Raw genomic sequence first — 12,828 nt, forward strand, 5'->3', positions numbered from 1 at the left:
AAATGTTAGTATGCAATCATGTACATTTCAAAATACTACACCGTAGACGATAAACGTACGAAACAAACACATAAAATGTTCAGTTCGAAGCGAAGAAAGATTTCATTACGCGTAAAAATGTATAGAGGAGACTAACCTGCTAAAGATGCACATATCGGATAGACGTACCCATAAAAGCTTTTATAGTAAACATGAAACTTGGCATTTTCCATGCAAATTCCATTTAGATCTTACGTAAAGACTGCATGTACGCTGAATGGAAAGAGCCAATAACAACTTAATTCATTCACATCAGATTCGTTTCTTTTCTATAAAAAGGTGAATACTGAATGCTAACAGGGTGAGGGCACTCTCGGTTAGATTCTGAATCGACGATATGTCAAATATTAGGCTATGGTGACGTAAAATCGATGGATGTAGCAAATGATAATTCTAAGGTAAAATCATAGCAAAATAGGGCTAATTTACTAACATTTTGATGCCCGCCCGTAGCTTCGACGCTTTGCAGAAGTTCCCTAAGGCCCGGTATCAGTCAGTCAACCAATCTGATTTTTAAAAGATGGCGTGATATTTTTACGTCATCTATAATGAATCTGATTGGTCGACTGAACACATCTCCGCTCCACTCCGCTTAGGTGGATGCTGGGCCTAACTGTCGTGAACTACGGGTATTACTATTCTTAAGATATGTAGATTAATTTTTGGAATTGGTAGATTATTTTGACGATTCAAAAGCACTTGTGAAAGTTTAATTGAATAAAAATATTCTGAATTGAATTGAATTAAGGCTCCGCCCTCCCCAAACTCCCAAAGTGGACATACGATATCCAACGAGTCGCAGGGAGCCGCTGCATTCAGGCGGCGCAAGACCTTGACGTGTGAGAATGCCTACAAAGAATATAATATTATGTTCAGCAGTGGACGTATATCCATTCATGATGATGATGGCTGAACGCTTTCGATAATTGATATGCAATCCCGTACAAAATTGAATAGAAAAAATATTTCACGGTTATATTTTGTTCAAAGCAGACTAAAAAGTTTTCATCTGTGGCAATCTATCGGGTGATCTCCAGATCAGTTGATATTTATCGTTCATTTCATGACGTATGTATACGCAACGCTTCGAAAAGTCATCCAAATAAAATTTCGACTACCCAACATCTTAAGGAACCTTATTATAATATTAAATTCGCTTATCATCACTCCACTGAAATAGCTGATGGCAGTTCTCTGTCTTCGATCAAATTATACGGCACGCTCACGCATTTTCATGATAAATGTATACGCAAATGCGCATCAAGCGGGACAGAATTATGTTTATCTGACGGGAGTAAGAGGGACGGGGCACAGGGTTGTCACCAGCCACCTGTACTTATGTTATAGTACCTCTGTGTATTTGCAGTTCCAAGAAAGGGTCCTTTCTTAAGAGTACTTATGCGTTTTATATTTGTCCCGTTACTTGAAATAAAACGCAGTTAGAAAATACATATATTGGCAATTTTTTTTATCAATATCCATCTGTCTGTCTGCTAGCTTATGTAAAGGTACAGAATTAGCTTACATCCTAGGAAAGGATATAGGCTACTTTTAGTGTGAAAGTGATTGACTGAATTTATAGTAGGACTCTTGTTGCAACAATGCATTGTAGTCAATAGTGAGCGAGCGTCAACTAATCACAGGCGATTGTGATCGTGACATTGTAACTGTCATTCCATCGCAATTAAGTCCCAGCTGTATTTTGAAATGAAGTTTTCTTTAGGCACGTATTTATGTATAAAAACACCGTTGCCAGCCCTAGATGGGGAACAAGAAAATCGTTTCGTAACAAATCTATGGTATCATAGTATTTTACTAGATAATGCCCACGATTTCATCCGCGTGGATTTAGGTTTTCAAATCCCGTGGGAACTCTTTGATTTTCTGGGATAAAATTATCCAGAATTCGCCTTTGTGCGAATTCTGGATATTATCTATTTTCAGTCTTTTGAGCCAAATCCGTCCAGTAGTTTTTGCGTGAAGGAGTAACAAACATACACACACACACACACACACACATACACACAAACTTTCGCCTTTATTACATTAAGTGTGATTTACAAAATTGTGTAACATTTTTTGTAAAGATGCTCGCTGCCAGCCCTAGATGGGGAACACGAAATTCGTTTCCCGCGTAAAGTTAAGTGAGTTAAATCTCCAAATAAAAGGTAGGCAGTCGAGTCAGCAGTGAGTTGCTGACTGGCTTGCTATGCTAATGAAGTTGCGAGGCCCTTCTTCCCTTCCTTACGAAACACTCGTTATCTGTACCGGAGATCTAAATGTAAGGGGCTGTGGTGATTACTGCCGCCTCCGGACATACGATTGTTACCACGATAATAGCCTGCCGACTTGTTTTGAAGTATCAACGTATAAATGACTGATTTACTGTATTTTTAACCCCCGACCCCCAAAAAGAGGGGTGTTATAAGTTTGACGTGTGTATCTGTGTATCGGTGTATCTGCGTATCTGTGTATCTGTCTGTGGCATCGTAGCTCCTAAACTAATGAACCGATTTTTATTTAGTTTTTTTTTTTTGTTTGAAAGGTGGCTTGATTGAGAGTGTTCTTAGCTATAATCCAAAAAATCGGTTCAGCCGTTTGAAAGTTATCAGCTCTTTACTAACTTTACTATAACCTTCACTTGTCGGGGGTGTTATAAATTTTTAATTTACACTTGTTATGTGTTTGACCTGTATGTATGAATATTTCTCCGTAACTATGTGCGCTCGTAACTACTCAACGGCTCAACCGATTTTAATAAATAAAACGTCATTAGATTCATCTTAATAGTGCGAGTGTCATTGGATACATAAAATTTGAAAAAAAAAAAACGAAATGGCAGATTTTATGCGCTTTAATGTACGTGCTGAAAAAAGTTCTTAAGATACTCGAGTATCAAAATAAAGGGATTTAATAGACGAGTACGAAAATATATACAATCTATTATATTTGAAAATGAAAAATTTACAGCGAAAAATCATAGAAAATGACCGTAATGTGCGTGCTGAAAAAGATGCAGTGCAAACTGAAGTAGGGGTTTTTGAAAACTTTTTAAATTATTAGTTACACGAGAGCCCAAAAAAGGAGTGCAATATTTCCAGAGTTTATATGCTTGTACCTATGTGAGTTTCATTAATTAATCCTTCTAAATGCCTGAACCGATTTGGATGTATGGGGTGTCGTTAGACTCTTTAGATCATCCCAAGTAGCTATAATTTTTTGGCGACATCAGTGTAGAATATGCGGGTAAATGAGGAGGGTGGAGGACTGTGTTTGGTGGCGCACTCTTGGAAAGGCCTAAGTGCAGCTGTGGACGTATATAGGGTGATGAAAGGAATAGAAATAGAGTGCAAAAAGAATTCAGGCCAAAATCAGGCAGCAACAATCTCAAGCGAAACTTGTTTATCATAAATTGAGATACAAAATAAATGTTAACTCAATAATACACAGACACCAAAGTAAGAGTCGAAAGTTAGATGCAAATTCTAAGAGGCAAATGTAATTTATAATTTTCTAACTGAAATGAGCATCTCGATATCAAAGCTGAAACTTTCGCAATCTCGTCATCAAATAAAGATAGGATCTCTTGTAAAACTTAATGGCCTCTTTCCTAGAACAGTTTACTTATCTTTTACTTCATCAAACTCTCAAACTGACCTACTTACCTTATTATTTTTTAACGACGATCGGTTTCCGCTCGACAAAGATCGCATGAGTTCGATTAAAAATAGTTCTTCATAGAAAAAATCTATTTACATAATTGTAGGAAAATCTCAGGCATGCCAGTTTCCTCACGATCTTTTCCTTCAACGTTAAATCAAGTGATATTTAATTGCTCAAAATGCCCATAACTTCGGCGTTATTTTGATTTTATCCAAGGTATAAGCCTGTTATACCTTTAAAGTCAAAGAAAAAATTGGTGAAATTGAAAATTATCTGAGAGTAACTTACGACTTTTGCCTAAGTATTTATTTATTCCATGTTGGTGAAATTGGCCCTTAGCCACTGAACGAGTCGAGGAAACAGGGGAATGTAAGGTATGAAAATTAAAAATCAATACAATTCAAGACACCTCTATGCCCAGCTATGGAAGTCCATACGATGAGATAACGATGTTGAAACACAGCTTTGATGTAATTTTAATTAATTAATGAACAACAATCTTACAACATTAATAAAACAATAAACAAGCGTGATCGCTACGCCACTCTTGTAAAGCTATTTCAAGAAAATTAAACTGGTTTGTAATTATTTACGATTATTATGCCAAGTAATGAGAACTAAGTGGGGGCGTGAGGGTATTAACATAATTACTGTTAATATCAGGCACTCCAAGCAAAAATGAGTGTTAACACTGTAATAATAGTGTTCATTTTATCGTTTCAGCGCTCTCGGGAATGTAATCTCGGTTGACTGGCACTTACTTCTAGTAGTATAGAAATAGAGTAGTCTACTCTAGGCTTCTATCAAAGGTTGCATTGTAAAAGCTTCTTTCCTTTGAATGTACATTTTTAGGGGCTCAAATGAAAGGAATATTGTGCCTTTAAAGTGTCTTTTAGGAAAGTAATGTTGAAATGTGAGTCAAGTGAAAATTGTGCGCTTGATTAAAGGCCTACTAAGTAGCTTTGAGTGGGCTAATTATTTTCGACGTCCTCTATTCTATTAGTAGTAATTGATCGGCGGCCTGTGTTCAATTGATATGAATTGTCTCTTAATTAAGTCTACGCAGTTTTGTGGAGAGCAAGCCAAGTATTATAACACTCCAGATAGCTCATACAATTGTATTTTAAAAAGTGAAGACAAAAATTGAATTAGAATTTCAAATTAATTATTATTAAAGTACAGTTTTATAAGCTGTTAATATCTCTTTATAATAATATTATTTATAATATCTCAAGTTACTTAGCTGTAAATTTTATTGTTTGCGATAAATAATTATATTTATCAATGAATACTTACCAACTAGAAAATTCTAACAAGTCTAATAATTGAATTATCTGCCTCGGCGTCAAAACTTTTGCTTCAAACTCACAAAAAGTTACACGCACTCTACTTTTAATTTATTTCATTTTATAGGTATTCACCCCTAAACAATTTGTAGTAAAGCTGTAGCAAGCGGTTGTAAACCTGGTGTAGTATGTACCTACGCGTTTTTAGGATTCCGTAGTTATTGTACTAAGCCTCCGCAATCCGTCCATCCCTCCGTCTGTCAATCTGTCTATATTACGTCTGTCAGTCAGCGGGCTGTATCTTATGAACCGTAATAGGTAGAGAGTTGATATTTTTCACAATGTGTATTTCTGTTGCCGCTATAACAACGAAATCACACTAATATTATAAAGGAGAAAGTTTGTATGTGTGTGTGTGTGTGTATGTTTGTTACTCCTTCACGCAAAAACTACTGGACGGATTGGGCTGAAATTTAGAATGGAGATAGATTATAGCTGGATTAGCATATAGGCTACTTTTTATCCCGGAAAATCAAAGAGTTCCCACGGGAATTTTTAAAAATCTACATCCGCGAACGAAGTCGCGGGTATCAGCTAGTAGTATAATAAAAAACCATATAAGTAAATAAAAAAAAAGTACAAATAGTGTTATATCTTGTACGATGGTACGGAACTTTCGAATGCTCACACTTGACCATTTTAAGGGTGCCGGAAAAACGGAACCCTTATAAGATCACTTTATTATCTGTCTGTTTGTCTGTTTATCCGTCTGTCATGTCTGTAACATTCTAAAACTGATTTTCATTTATGTTATGCTTAATAGTTTTTGATTTATCGTGCAAAATGACGGAAAAAATACCCGAGTATGGAACCCTCGATGCGCGAGTCGACTCGCACTTGGCCGGTTTTTTTTTTTTCAATTATTTAGCATCTGCGATAAGGAGTCAATGGCTGTGGGTTACGACTTGGGACTACTTAGCCTTAAATCGTTTACTTTACTGTCTAGCATGTTTATAGTTTTCACGAAAAGATAAACTGACTGAGGGCTGGCAATGCGCAGTTGAAACCACTGAGTCTAGACACTAGAAGCTTGAGATTTTGCATATACAGGGTTACTGGTAATATGTCGGCAATCTGTTAAGGGGGTGTAGGCGAAGTAATTTGCTACCAAATGACCTCTAATGACCCCTAGGCAAATGTCAACCATTTTCGAGTAATTTGACTTTTTGTGTTTTTTAGAAGAATTTGAGGTATGCAACTTTGAAAATTTATAAAAAAAAAACCAATGCATGAATTTTTTTATTTTTATTATTATTTGCTTGTTAACACTTCAATACATAATAATCAACCATAAAATGATACTTATCTTTAATAGTTTTTAAATCACAGCTACAAATCTGTACAAGTTTCATAATTTACACCAGGTGGTCTGACAAAAATGGTCGATTTATGTAAAAAATTGCTGAAGAACTTTATCGGCAGAACACATGAAAAACATGTACAACTTCTCAGCTATCCAACGAGATACAATATGGTACCAGAAATTAGGAATTGGCCGAAAAAAATGCAATTATTGTGAAAAAAAATGAAATCGTCTTAAGAATACGAAATAATATCTCAACGTCGAATTTTATGGTAATATTCTTATTTCTTATTTAGGATGAGTAATGAGTTATAATTAATGTTACAATTCATTTTCGAAGTATAAAACTCTAAAAATAACACTAAAAATAATGAGAGTTCCAAGAATGACATTTTTAATCCTTTGTGTGAATACGTGCACCAATCAGCGCTCTCGGATAAGAAGAGCTTAAAAACATTATCTAGTGACTGGATAGAAAAAACAAAGGCATAAATAGCCAGATTTGCCTAACATTTTTCAGAGAATAGGTAATAATTAAAGCACTGGCAAGTACATTAGGTGAAGGGTGGGATCCTTAACTTATTTAATTGTATTGTATTTATAAATTCTTAGACTTAAAAGATAAGACATTTAAAATGTTTCACAATTTGCGCAAAACTGCAAAAATTTACAGTTTGCTTGTGCCACTCGTACTGTACAGATCATCTCTACCTAAGTTGGTACCTACATCATTGTGAATTTGGAAGTGAATTGACCTGGCTTTTTCTTATGGACTGTTTCTGGCATACTCTGTGATTTGGCTTGTGATTGGACTCTGATTTATTGCTCTCCCGACAATTTGGCGCATCAAAAGGACTAATGGCTGCAGAAAGGACCCAGTACTCCAATGAGGAATATGCCAATATCCTTTTTTGTTATGGATATTGTGACGGCAATGCTTTGGCCGCTCGCCGTGAATATCTTCGCCGATTTCCTGGCCGCCGAGTACCACACAGGTCTGTCTTCAGTGATGTTTATCGAAGAATTAGAGAGACGGGACGGGTGCAGAGGAGACAATCCGATTCTGGAAGACCACGTGTGTACGCTCCAAGTGACGAAGTGCTCGTATGAGACTTTTTTGAAAGAACATTTATTTGCATTAGTAGAAAACGTACCTCTGGAAATAAGAAGAGGAATGAGATTCCAGCACGATGGATGTCCAGCACACTGGAGAATAACAGTTCGGCAATGGTTAGACACTAATTTTCCCAATCGATGGATAGGCAGAGGAGGCCCAACTCCTTGGCCAGCAAGATGTCCAGACCTGACACCTATGGACTATTATGTCTGGGGACATATGAAGAGCCTAGTGTACGATGTCTCACCAGTGCCATCAGTCGAAGAATTGAAAATTAGAATAATAAATGCAGCTAATTCAATAAGAACCAATTTGACTAGTAATGTAGTAAAATCTCAATTAAGAAAAAGAATGCGCCTGTGCATAAGAAATAGAGGGTCACATTTTGAAAGTGAACTTTAGAATTTAGTTTTAATGGCTTAGTGTAACTTATCTACGTAATTATTTTAAACTTCCTAAACGATTATTGTAATTTTGGATTGCAGACGATTTCGTCTTTTTAACAATAATTGTATTTTTTTTCGGCCATTTTCTGATTTCTGGTACCATATTGTATCTCGTTGGGTAGCTGAGAAGTTGCACATGTTTTTCATGTGTTCTGCCGATAAAGTTCTTCAGTAATTTTTTACATAAATCGACCATTTTTGTCAGACCACCTGGTGTAAATTATGAAACTTGTACAGATTTGTAGCTGTGATTTGAAAACTATTAAAGATAAGTGTCATTTTATGGTTGGTTATTATGTATTGAAGTGTTAGTAAGCAAATAATATTAATGATAAAAAAATTCATGCATTGGTTTTTTTTTTATAAATTTTCAAAGTTGCATACCTCAAATTCTTCTAAAAAACACAAAAAGTCAAATTACTCGAAAATGATTGACATTTGCCTAGGGGTCATAAGGGGTCATTTGGTTGCAAATTACTTCGCCTACACCCCCTTAACGGATTGCCGACATATTACCAGTAACCCTGTATTATTATACCTAAGTATATAAACTTACTTAGTATATATGATTTTTAAGGTTTTTTAAGATTTTGATTTCTACAATCATACCTGCAGTATCAGGGTTTTTCGCTGTGTAACAACAAGGTAAGAACCAGTGATGCTAGAACAGCAATGCCAGTAGCCGTGCCATTACGTTACAACGACGGTAAGTTTTACAGAAATTTGGAAAACCACAGACTCAGACTGTGAACTATGTTCATGGGCGGTGGTAATCACTTAACATCAGGTGACCCGCCTGCTCGTTTGCTCGCTATTTTATTATTTAATAAAAATGGCCAAAACCCTCCAGTGACTGTTTTAGACTGAAGTAAATTAATTTCAAAACTAAAGCGTTCCCCCTTGAAATGTCTCAGCGAGTGTCCTGATCAGTGTTCTTCCTGGATAGCTTAATTATCCACAAGTTCTGTTAGCCAACAAACAGAACCGATTGTAATGTAAGACATTCCGGAAATTGACATGAAAGGAACCAATTTGCCTGCAGAACACTGAAACTACGCGCGATTGGTGCAAGTTACAAGTGCTGAGCGATCGAGTTCAAATAGTTCGTAAAGTATTTTAACGCTTTCATAGTACACTACAGATAAGTACTGATCTTAGAGTAGTTAGAATACCTTATGTATTTTAAACGTAAAGCTTGCCCAGTTACCTATTTGAGGCAAATGAAAAACTCTAAACAATTAAAATCATCATAACACATCGCCATCTCAGAATGAGAAGGTCTTAGGCCATAGTCTGCACTGGCCCAGAACGGATTAGCAGACTTCGCATACCTCTGATAATAGCATGGATTACTCTCAAGCATGCAGGTTTCCTGGCGAAGTTTTACTTCACTAAACATTGAGTTTGATTGATTTGTTTTTAATTAATACTTTTTTCAATTCGGATGCAAGTTAGCTCTTGACTTCAATCTCACCTGGTGGTAAGTGATGATTTAGTCCAAAATGGAAGCGGGCTAACCTGGAAGGGGTATGGCAGTTTTTACTAAATCCCTTTGGGTTCTACACGGCATCGTGAATCGCTTGGCGACACGGCTTTGCCGGTAGGGTGGTAACTAGTGGTGAAGCCTCCCACCAAAAAAATCTAATTGGTATTCAAATGAGAACCAAACTATGTTAGTTTGGAGCGCACTACGAACAAAAGCCCTCTTAACAATTGGTGCAATAACTAAAAGAGGATTTTAAAAACCCACCGGTTGTGAAATATTATATGAAAACAAAACGCTAAGCGCCGTGAATTTTTATTCATGACAAGCTACACTACAGAAGAATAATCACATATTTCTATTATTATTGGCGAAATAAACGATAATCCAATAACATAATAAATAACATAACAATGAACAAAGTAACACGTAAGCCTAAATCAAATTCGTGTATTCCGAACACGATCAAACTTTTATAGTTTATCACACGGGCTCCATAACTTTTATAAGTTCGCTTCGATTGCAGGCTTATACTAATGACTCTTTCGAAACTTGGGAACGAAATTATCGCATAGGTACTGTCTACACTCAGATCTTTAGCAATTTCATCTGTGATACCTATAATAAACTTCTGTTTTAGATATTACTAGATTGGATGACGCCCAATTTTCCAAGTTATAAAGTAGCCTATGCCCAATCTTGGGATGCAAGTTATCTCTCTCAGACTTGGGCGCGTTTGAAACCCTCGTAGCTTTAGTTTTAAGTAACGTAATTAATTATCACCACTATATCGTACAAATTTAACAATTTCGACCATCAAAAAGAGTACAATTGTACCTACTTTGAATAAATGATTTTGACTTTGACTCTATATGAATTTCATCAAAATCACCTAAATAGATGAACCTGAAAGTTAGCAAACAAAAATACAGACACTTCACAGACTTTACCTTGGTTTTAGTCGTTTGAAAATCGCTGTGGAAATGAGGCTACATCCCTATAATATAATTCTTAAAATCTTCACGGATAGCTTTAATATTATATTATATTCTTATGCGTTTGCATAAAAAGAGCCTTAGGTTTTAAAGTTTATGTTAGATGATATCTTGTGTATGTATTGTTTATATGCGAGATTATAGCCTCGTAAAAGGGTACTTCTCTGATTTGGCGCAAATCGGAGAAAATAAGAGAATTTTTTAAATTGTGAAAATTGCTGAACTAAACTAAAATATAGGTGAAATTAAAAAGAATGACCAAGTTATATCAAATTGCACCCATGAATTTCAGAGATATATGCATTTGAAATTTTCAGTTACTGAAGGTAATGATTTCTAGTGTGCTGGTAATGATTTTGGTGGAGAAGGCGTTGATGTTTATCTGATGGTAATGAAGCAATATTTCATTTTCAAAAAATAACGTGTTTCTTCATCTTATTAATCAAGTAAACAGAATTAATAACGGAAATATTGCAAACTTTAACAAAAATATTATTCCAGACATATCATCACCTATAAATTTTACTTGAAATGTATAAAATAATCATGCTGCGAGAGCATATTATCACGAAAACAAATGTTTGGTGATAGAACAGTATGAGCGAAAACATGATTATTTAATTTGCATAGAAATGGTAGACCTGCGAAGGGTGTCGTATATAAACATTTTAGTTGATGATAAAGTTAAACCAATTTTGGACCCTGAAGTCAAAAAGAATTTGTAAAACGATTTATAGAAAATGATATGTTCGCAGACACATGTCAAGGAATCATTGCAACATCTTGGGAATGTTAAGACATGCAATGAATACCGCACTATCAGCCTCATGAGTCATGTTCCAAAGATGTTTCTACTTATGAGCTCTTAAGGGATTAGAAATAAATGTGACAACTACTTCAATGAGAGTCAGTTTGGATTTAGATTTGGTGTTGGAACCTGAGAAGCATTATTTGCTATAAACGTACTAGTCCAAAAATATAGAGACATGCAAACTGATATATGAATTTCCTTCATTGATTATGAGAAAGCCTGTGACCGTGTACATCAAGTGGTACTTATTCGTCGTTTGCAGTATGTTGAACTCGTTGGCAAGGAAATAAAGATCATTAAGAACCCTTACTGGTGGCAGACTGGGACAGTAATAGTTGAAGTTGAGGAAACAGATGAAGTAGCGGTAGGCCATAGGGTATGACAAGGACACATCTTATCTCCGCTTCTGTTCAACTTATACTGAGACGCTATCATCTCAGAAGCATTGGAAAATAAGGAATGGGATGTCAAGGTAAACAAATAAATATAAATAATATTAGATACGCTGATGATACTGTTTTTTTGGCTTCTAGTTCCCAAGATCATTAGAAAATAATAGATAGCGTTTATAAATGTAGCAGACTAAGTTTATGTACAGTATCAAGAAAACCGCAACAAACCTCAATAAGAACTCTCACATGTACAACACTCGAAAGAGTTTCAATGCACAAATATCTTGGTACATGGGTAAATGAAGAATGGGATCCAGATTCTGAAATAAAGACCTGAATTGAAATTGCCCGTGAATTATTCATGAAAATGAAAAAAGTACTGCGCAATAAGCAACTGCTACTGAAAATTACTGCGAGTAAGTTGGGTTCAAAAAATAAAAATGACAAAGATGCATCGGTAAAGATAGAGACCTAATTTTGGCGATCAAATGCAGAAAGGTCGGTTATCTGGGGCATGTTCTCAGACATGACCAGTATCAGTCGTACGCGTACTATCTTTAAGAGGTAATCTGCCATTAATAAAGAAAGGAGTATTAGTCCAATGGAAACGTACATCAGAAAGTATTTTTACTTTTGGTGAATTCCTGGCTTTCCTGGAAACTTCTTCCGTTTTATTTGTTTAACTGATAGAGTTTCTTGTAAAGGTTTTTTATATAATCCCATCCTCGTCGCCACTGAAATATACTACCAGAAGTTAATAACCATGGTCATTTCGATACGCCATTTTATTCGAAAACACGTCAAACCGTCGAAACAAAAGCCTAATAATTATTGACATACACCATCGACAATGTATATTACACAAAGCTAGCCCTTGACGTCAATTGTAGAGGTTTTGACGAATAAATAACATCTTTTATAACTATAGGAGTAGTATGTTCACATTACACATTATTTTTCTGTGGATGATTTTCTTCTAAATCCCTTGTTATCTTAAACAGTATTTTCTCAATCGGCTTACTTCTTTTTATTTTTTCTATATGTTTTTTTAATTTTCAAGTATTTTTTTTCTCTGTACTCTTTGTTGTCTTGCAGTCAACAAAGAGTTTTGATTTTCTATTCTTCTTTAGTCTCAAAATAATCCGTAGAGTTAAGTAAGGATGTCTTCCTTACCACTGTTATTTATCTTGCTTATCGACGAAGTTATGCGTCGTGTCACCAATAGTCCGAAAG

The 12,828-nt window shown here is 35.5% G+C and overlaps 1 protein-coding gene and 1 long non-coding RNA gene across 8 annotated transcripts in view; both read right to left on the minus strand.

The window, feature by feature from the left end:
- Positions 1–12,828, minus strand: part of LOC123869656 (CUGBP Elav-like family member 4) — an 895,280-nt gene that overhangs the window by 112,250 nt on the left and 770,202 nt on the right. The window lies entirely within an intron of this gene.
- On the minus strand, positions 11,811–12,333 carry LOC123869665. The gene is made up of 2 exons (XR_006796939.1): positions 12,209–12,333; positions 11,811–11,915 (listed from the first exon to the last, which is right to left on the minus strand). It is a non-coding gene; the product is annotated as an uncharacterized LOC123869665 (long non-coding RNA).

This window comes from Maniola jurtina, chromosome 11 (genome assembly GCF_905333055.1).
Source record: "Maniola jurtina chromosome 11, ilManJurt1.1, whole genome shotgun sequence".
Lineage (NCBI taxonomy): Eukaryota > Metazoa > Arthropoda > Insecta > Lepidoptera > Nymphalidae > Maniola > Maniola jurtina.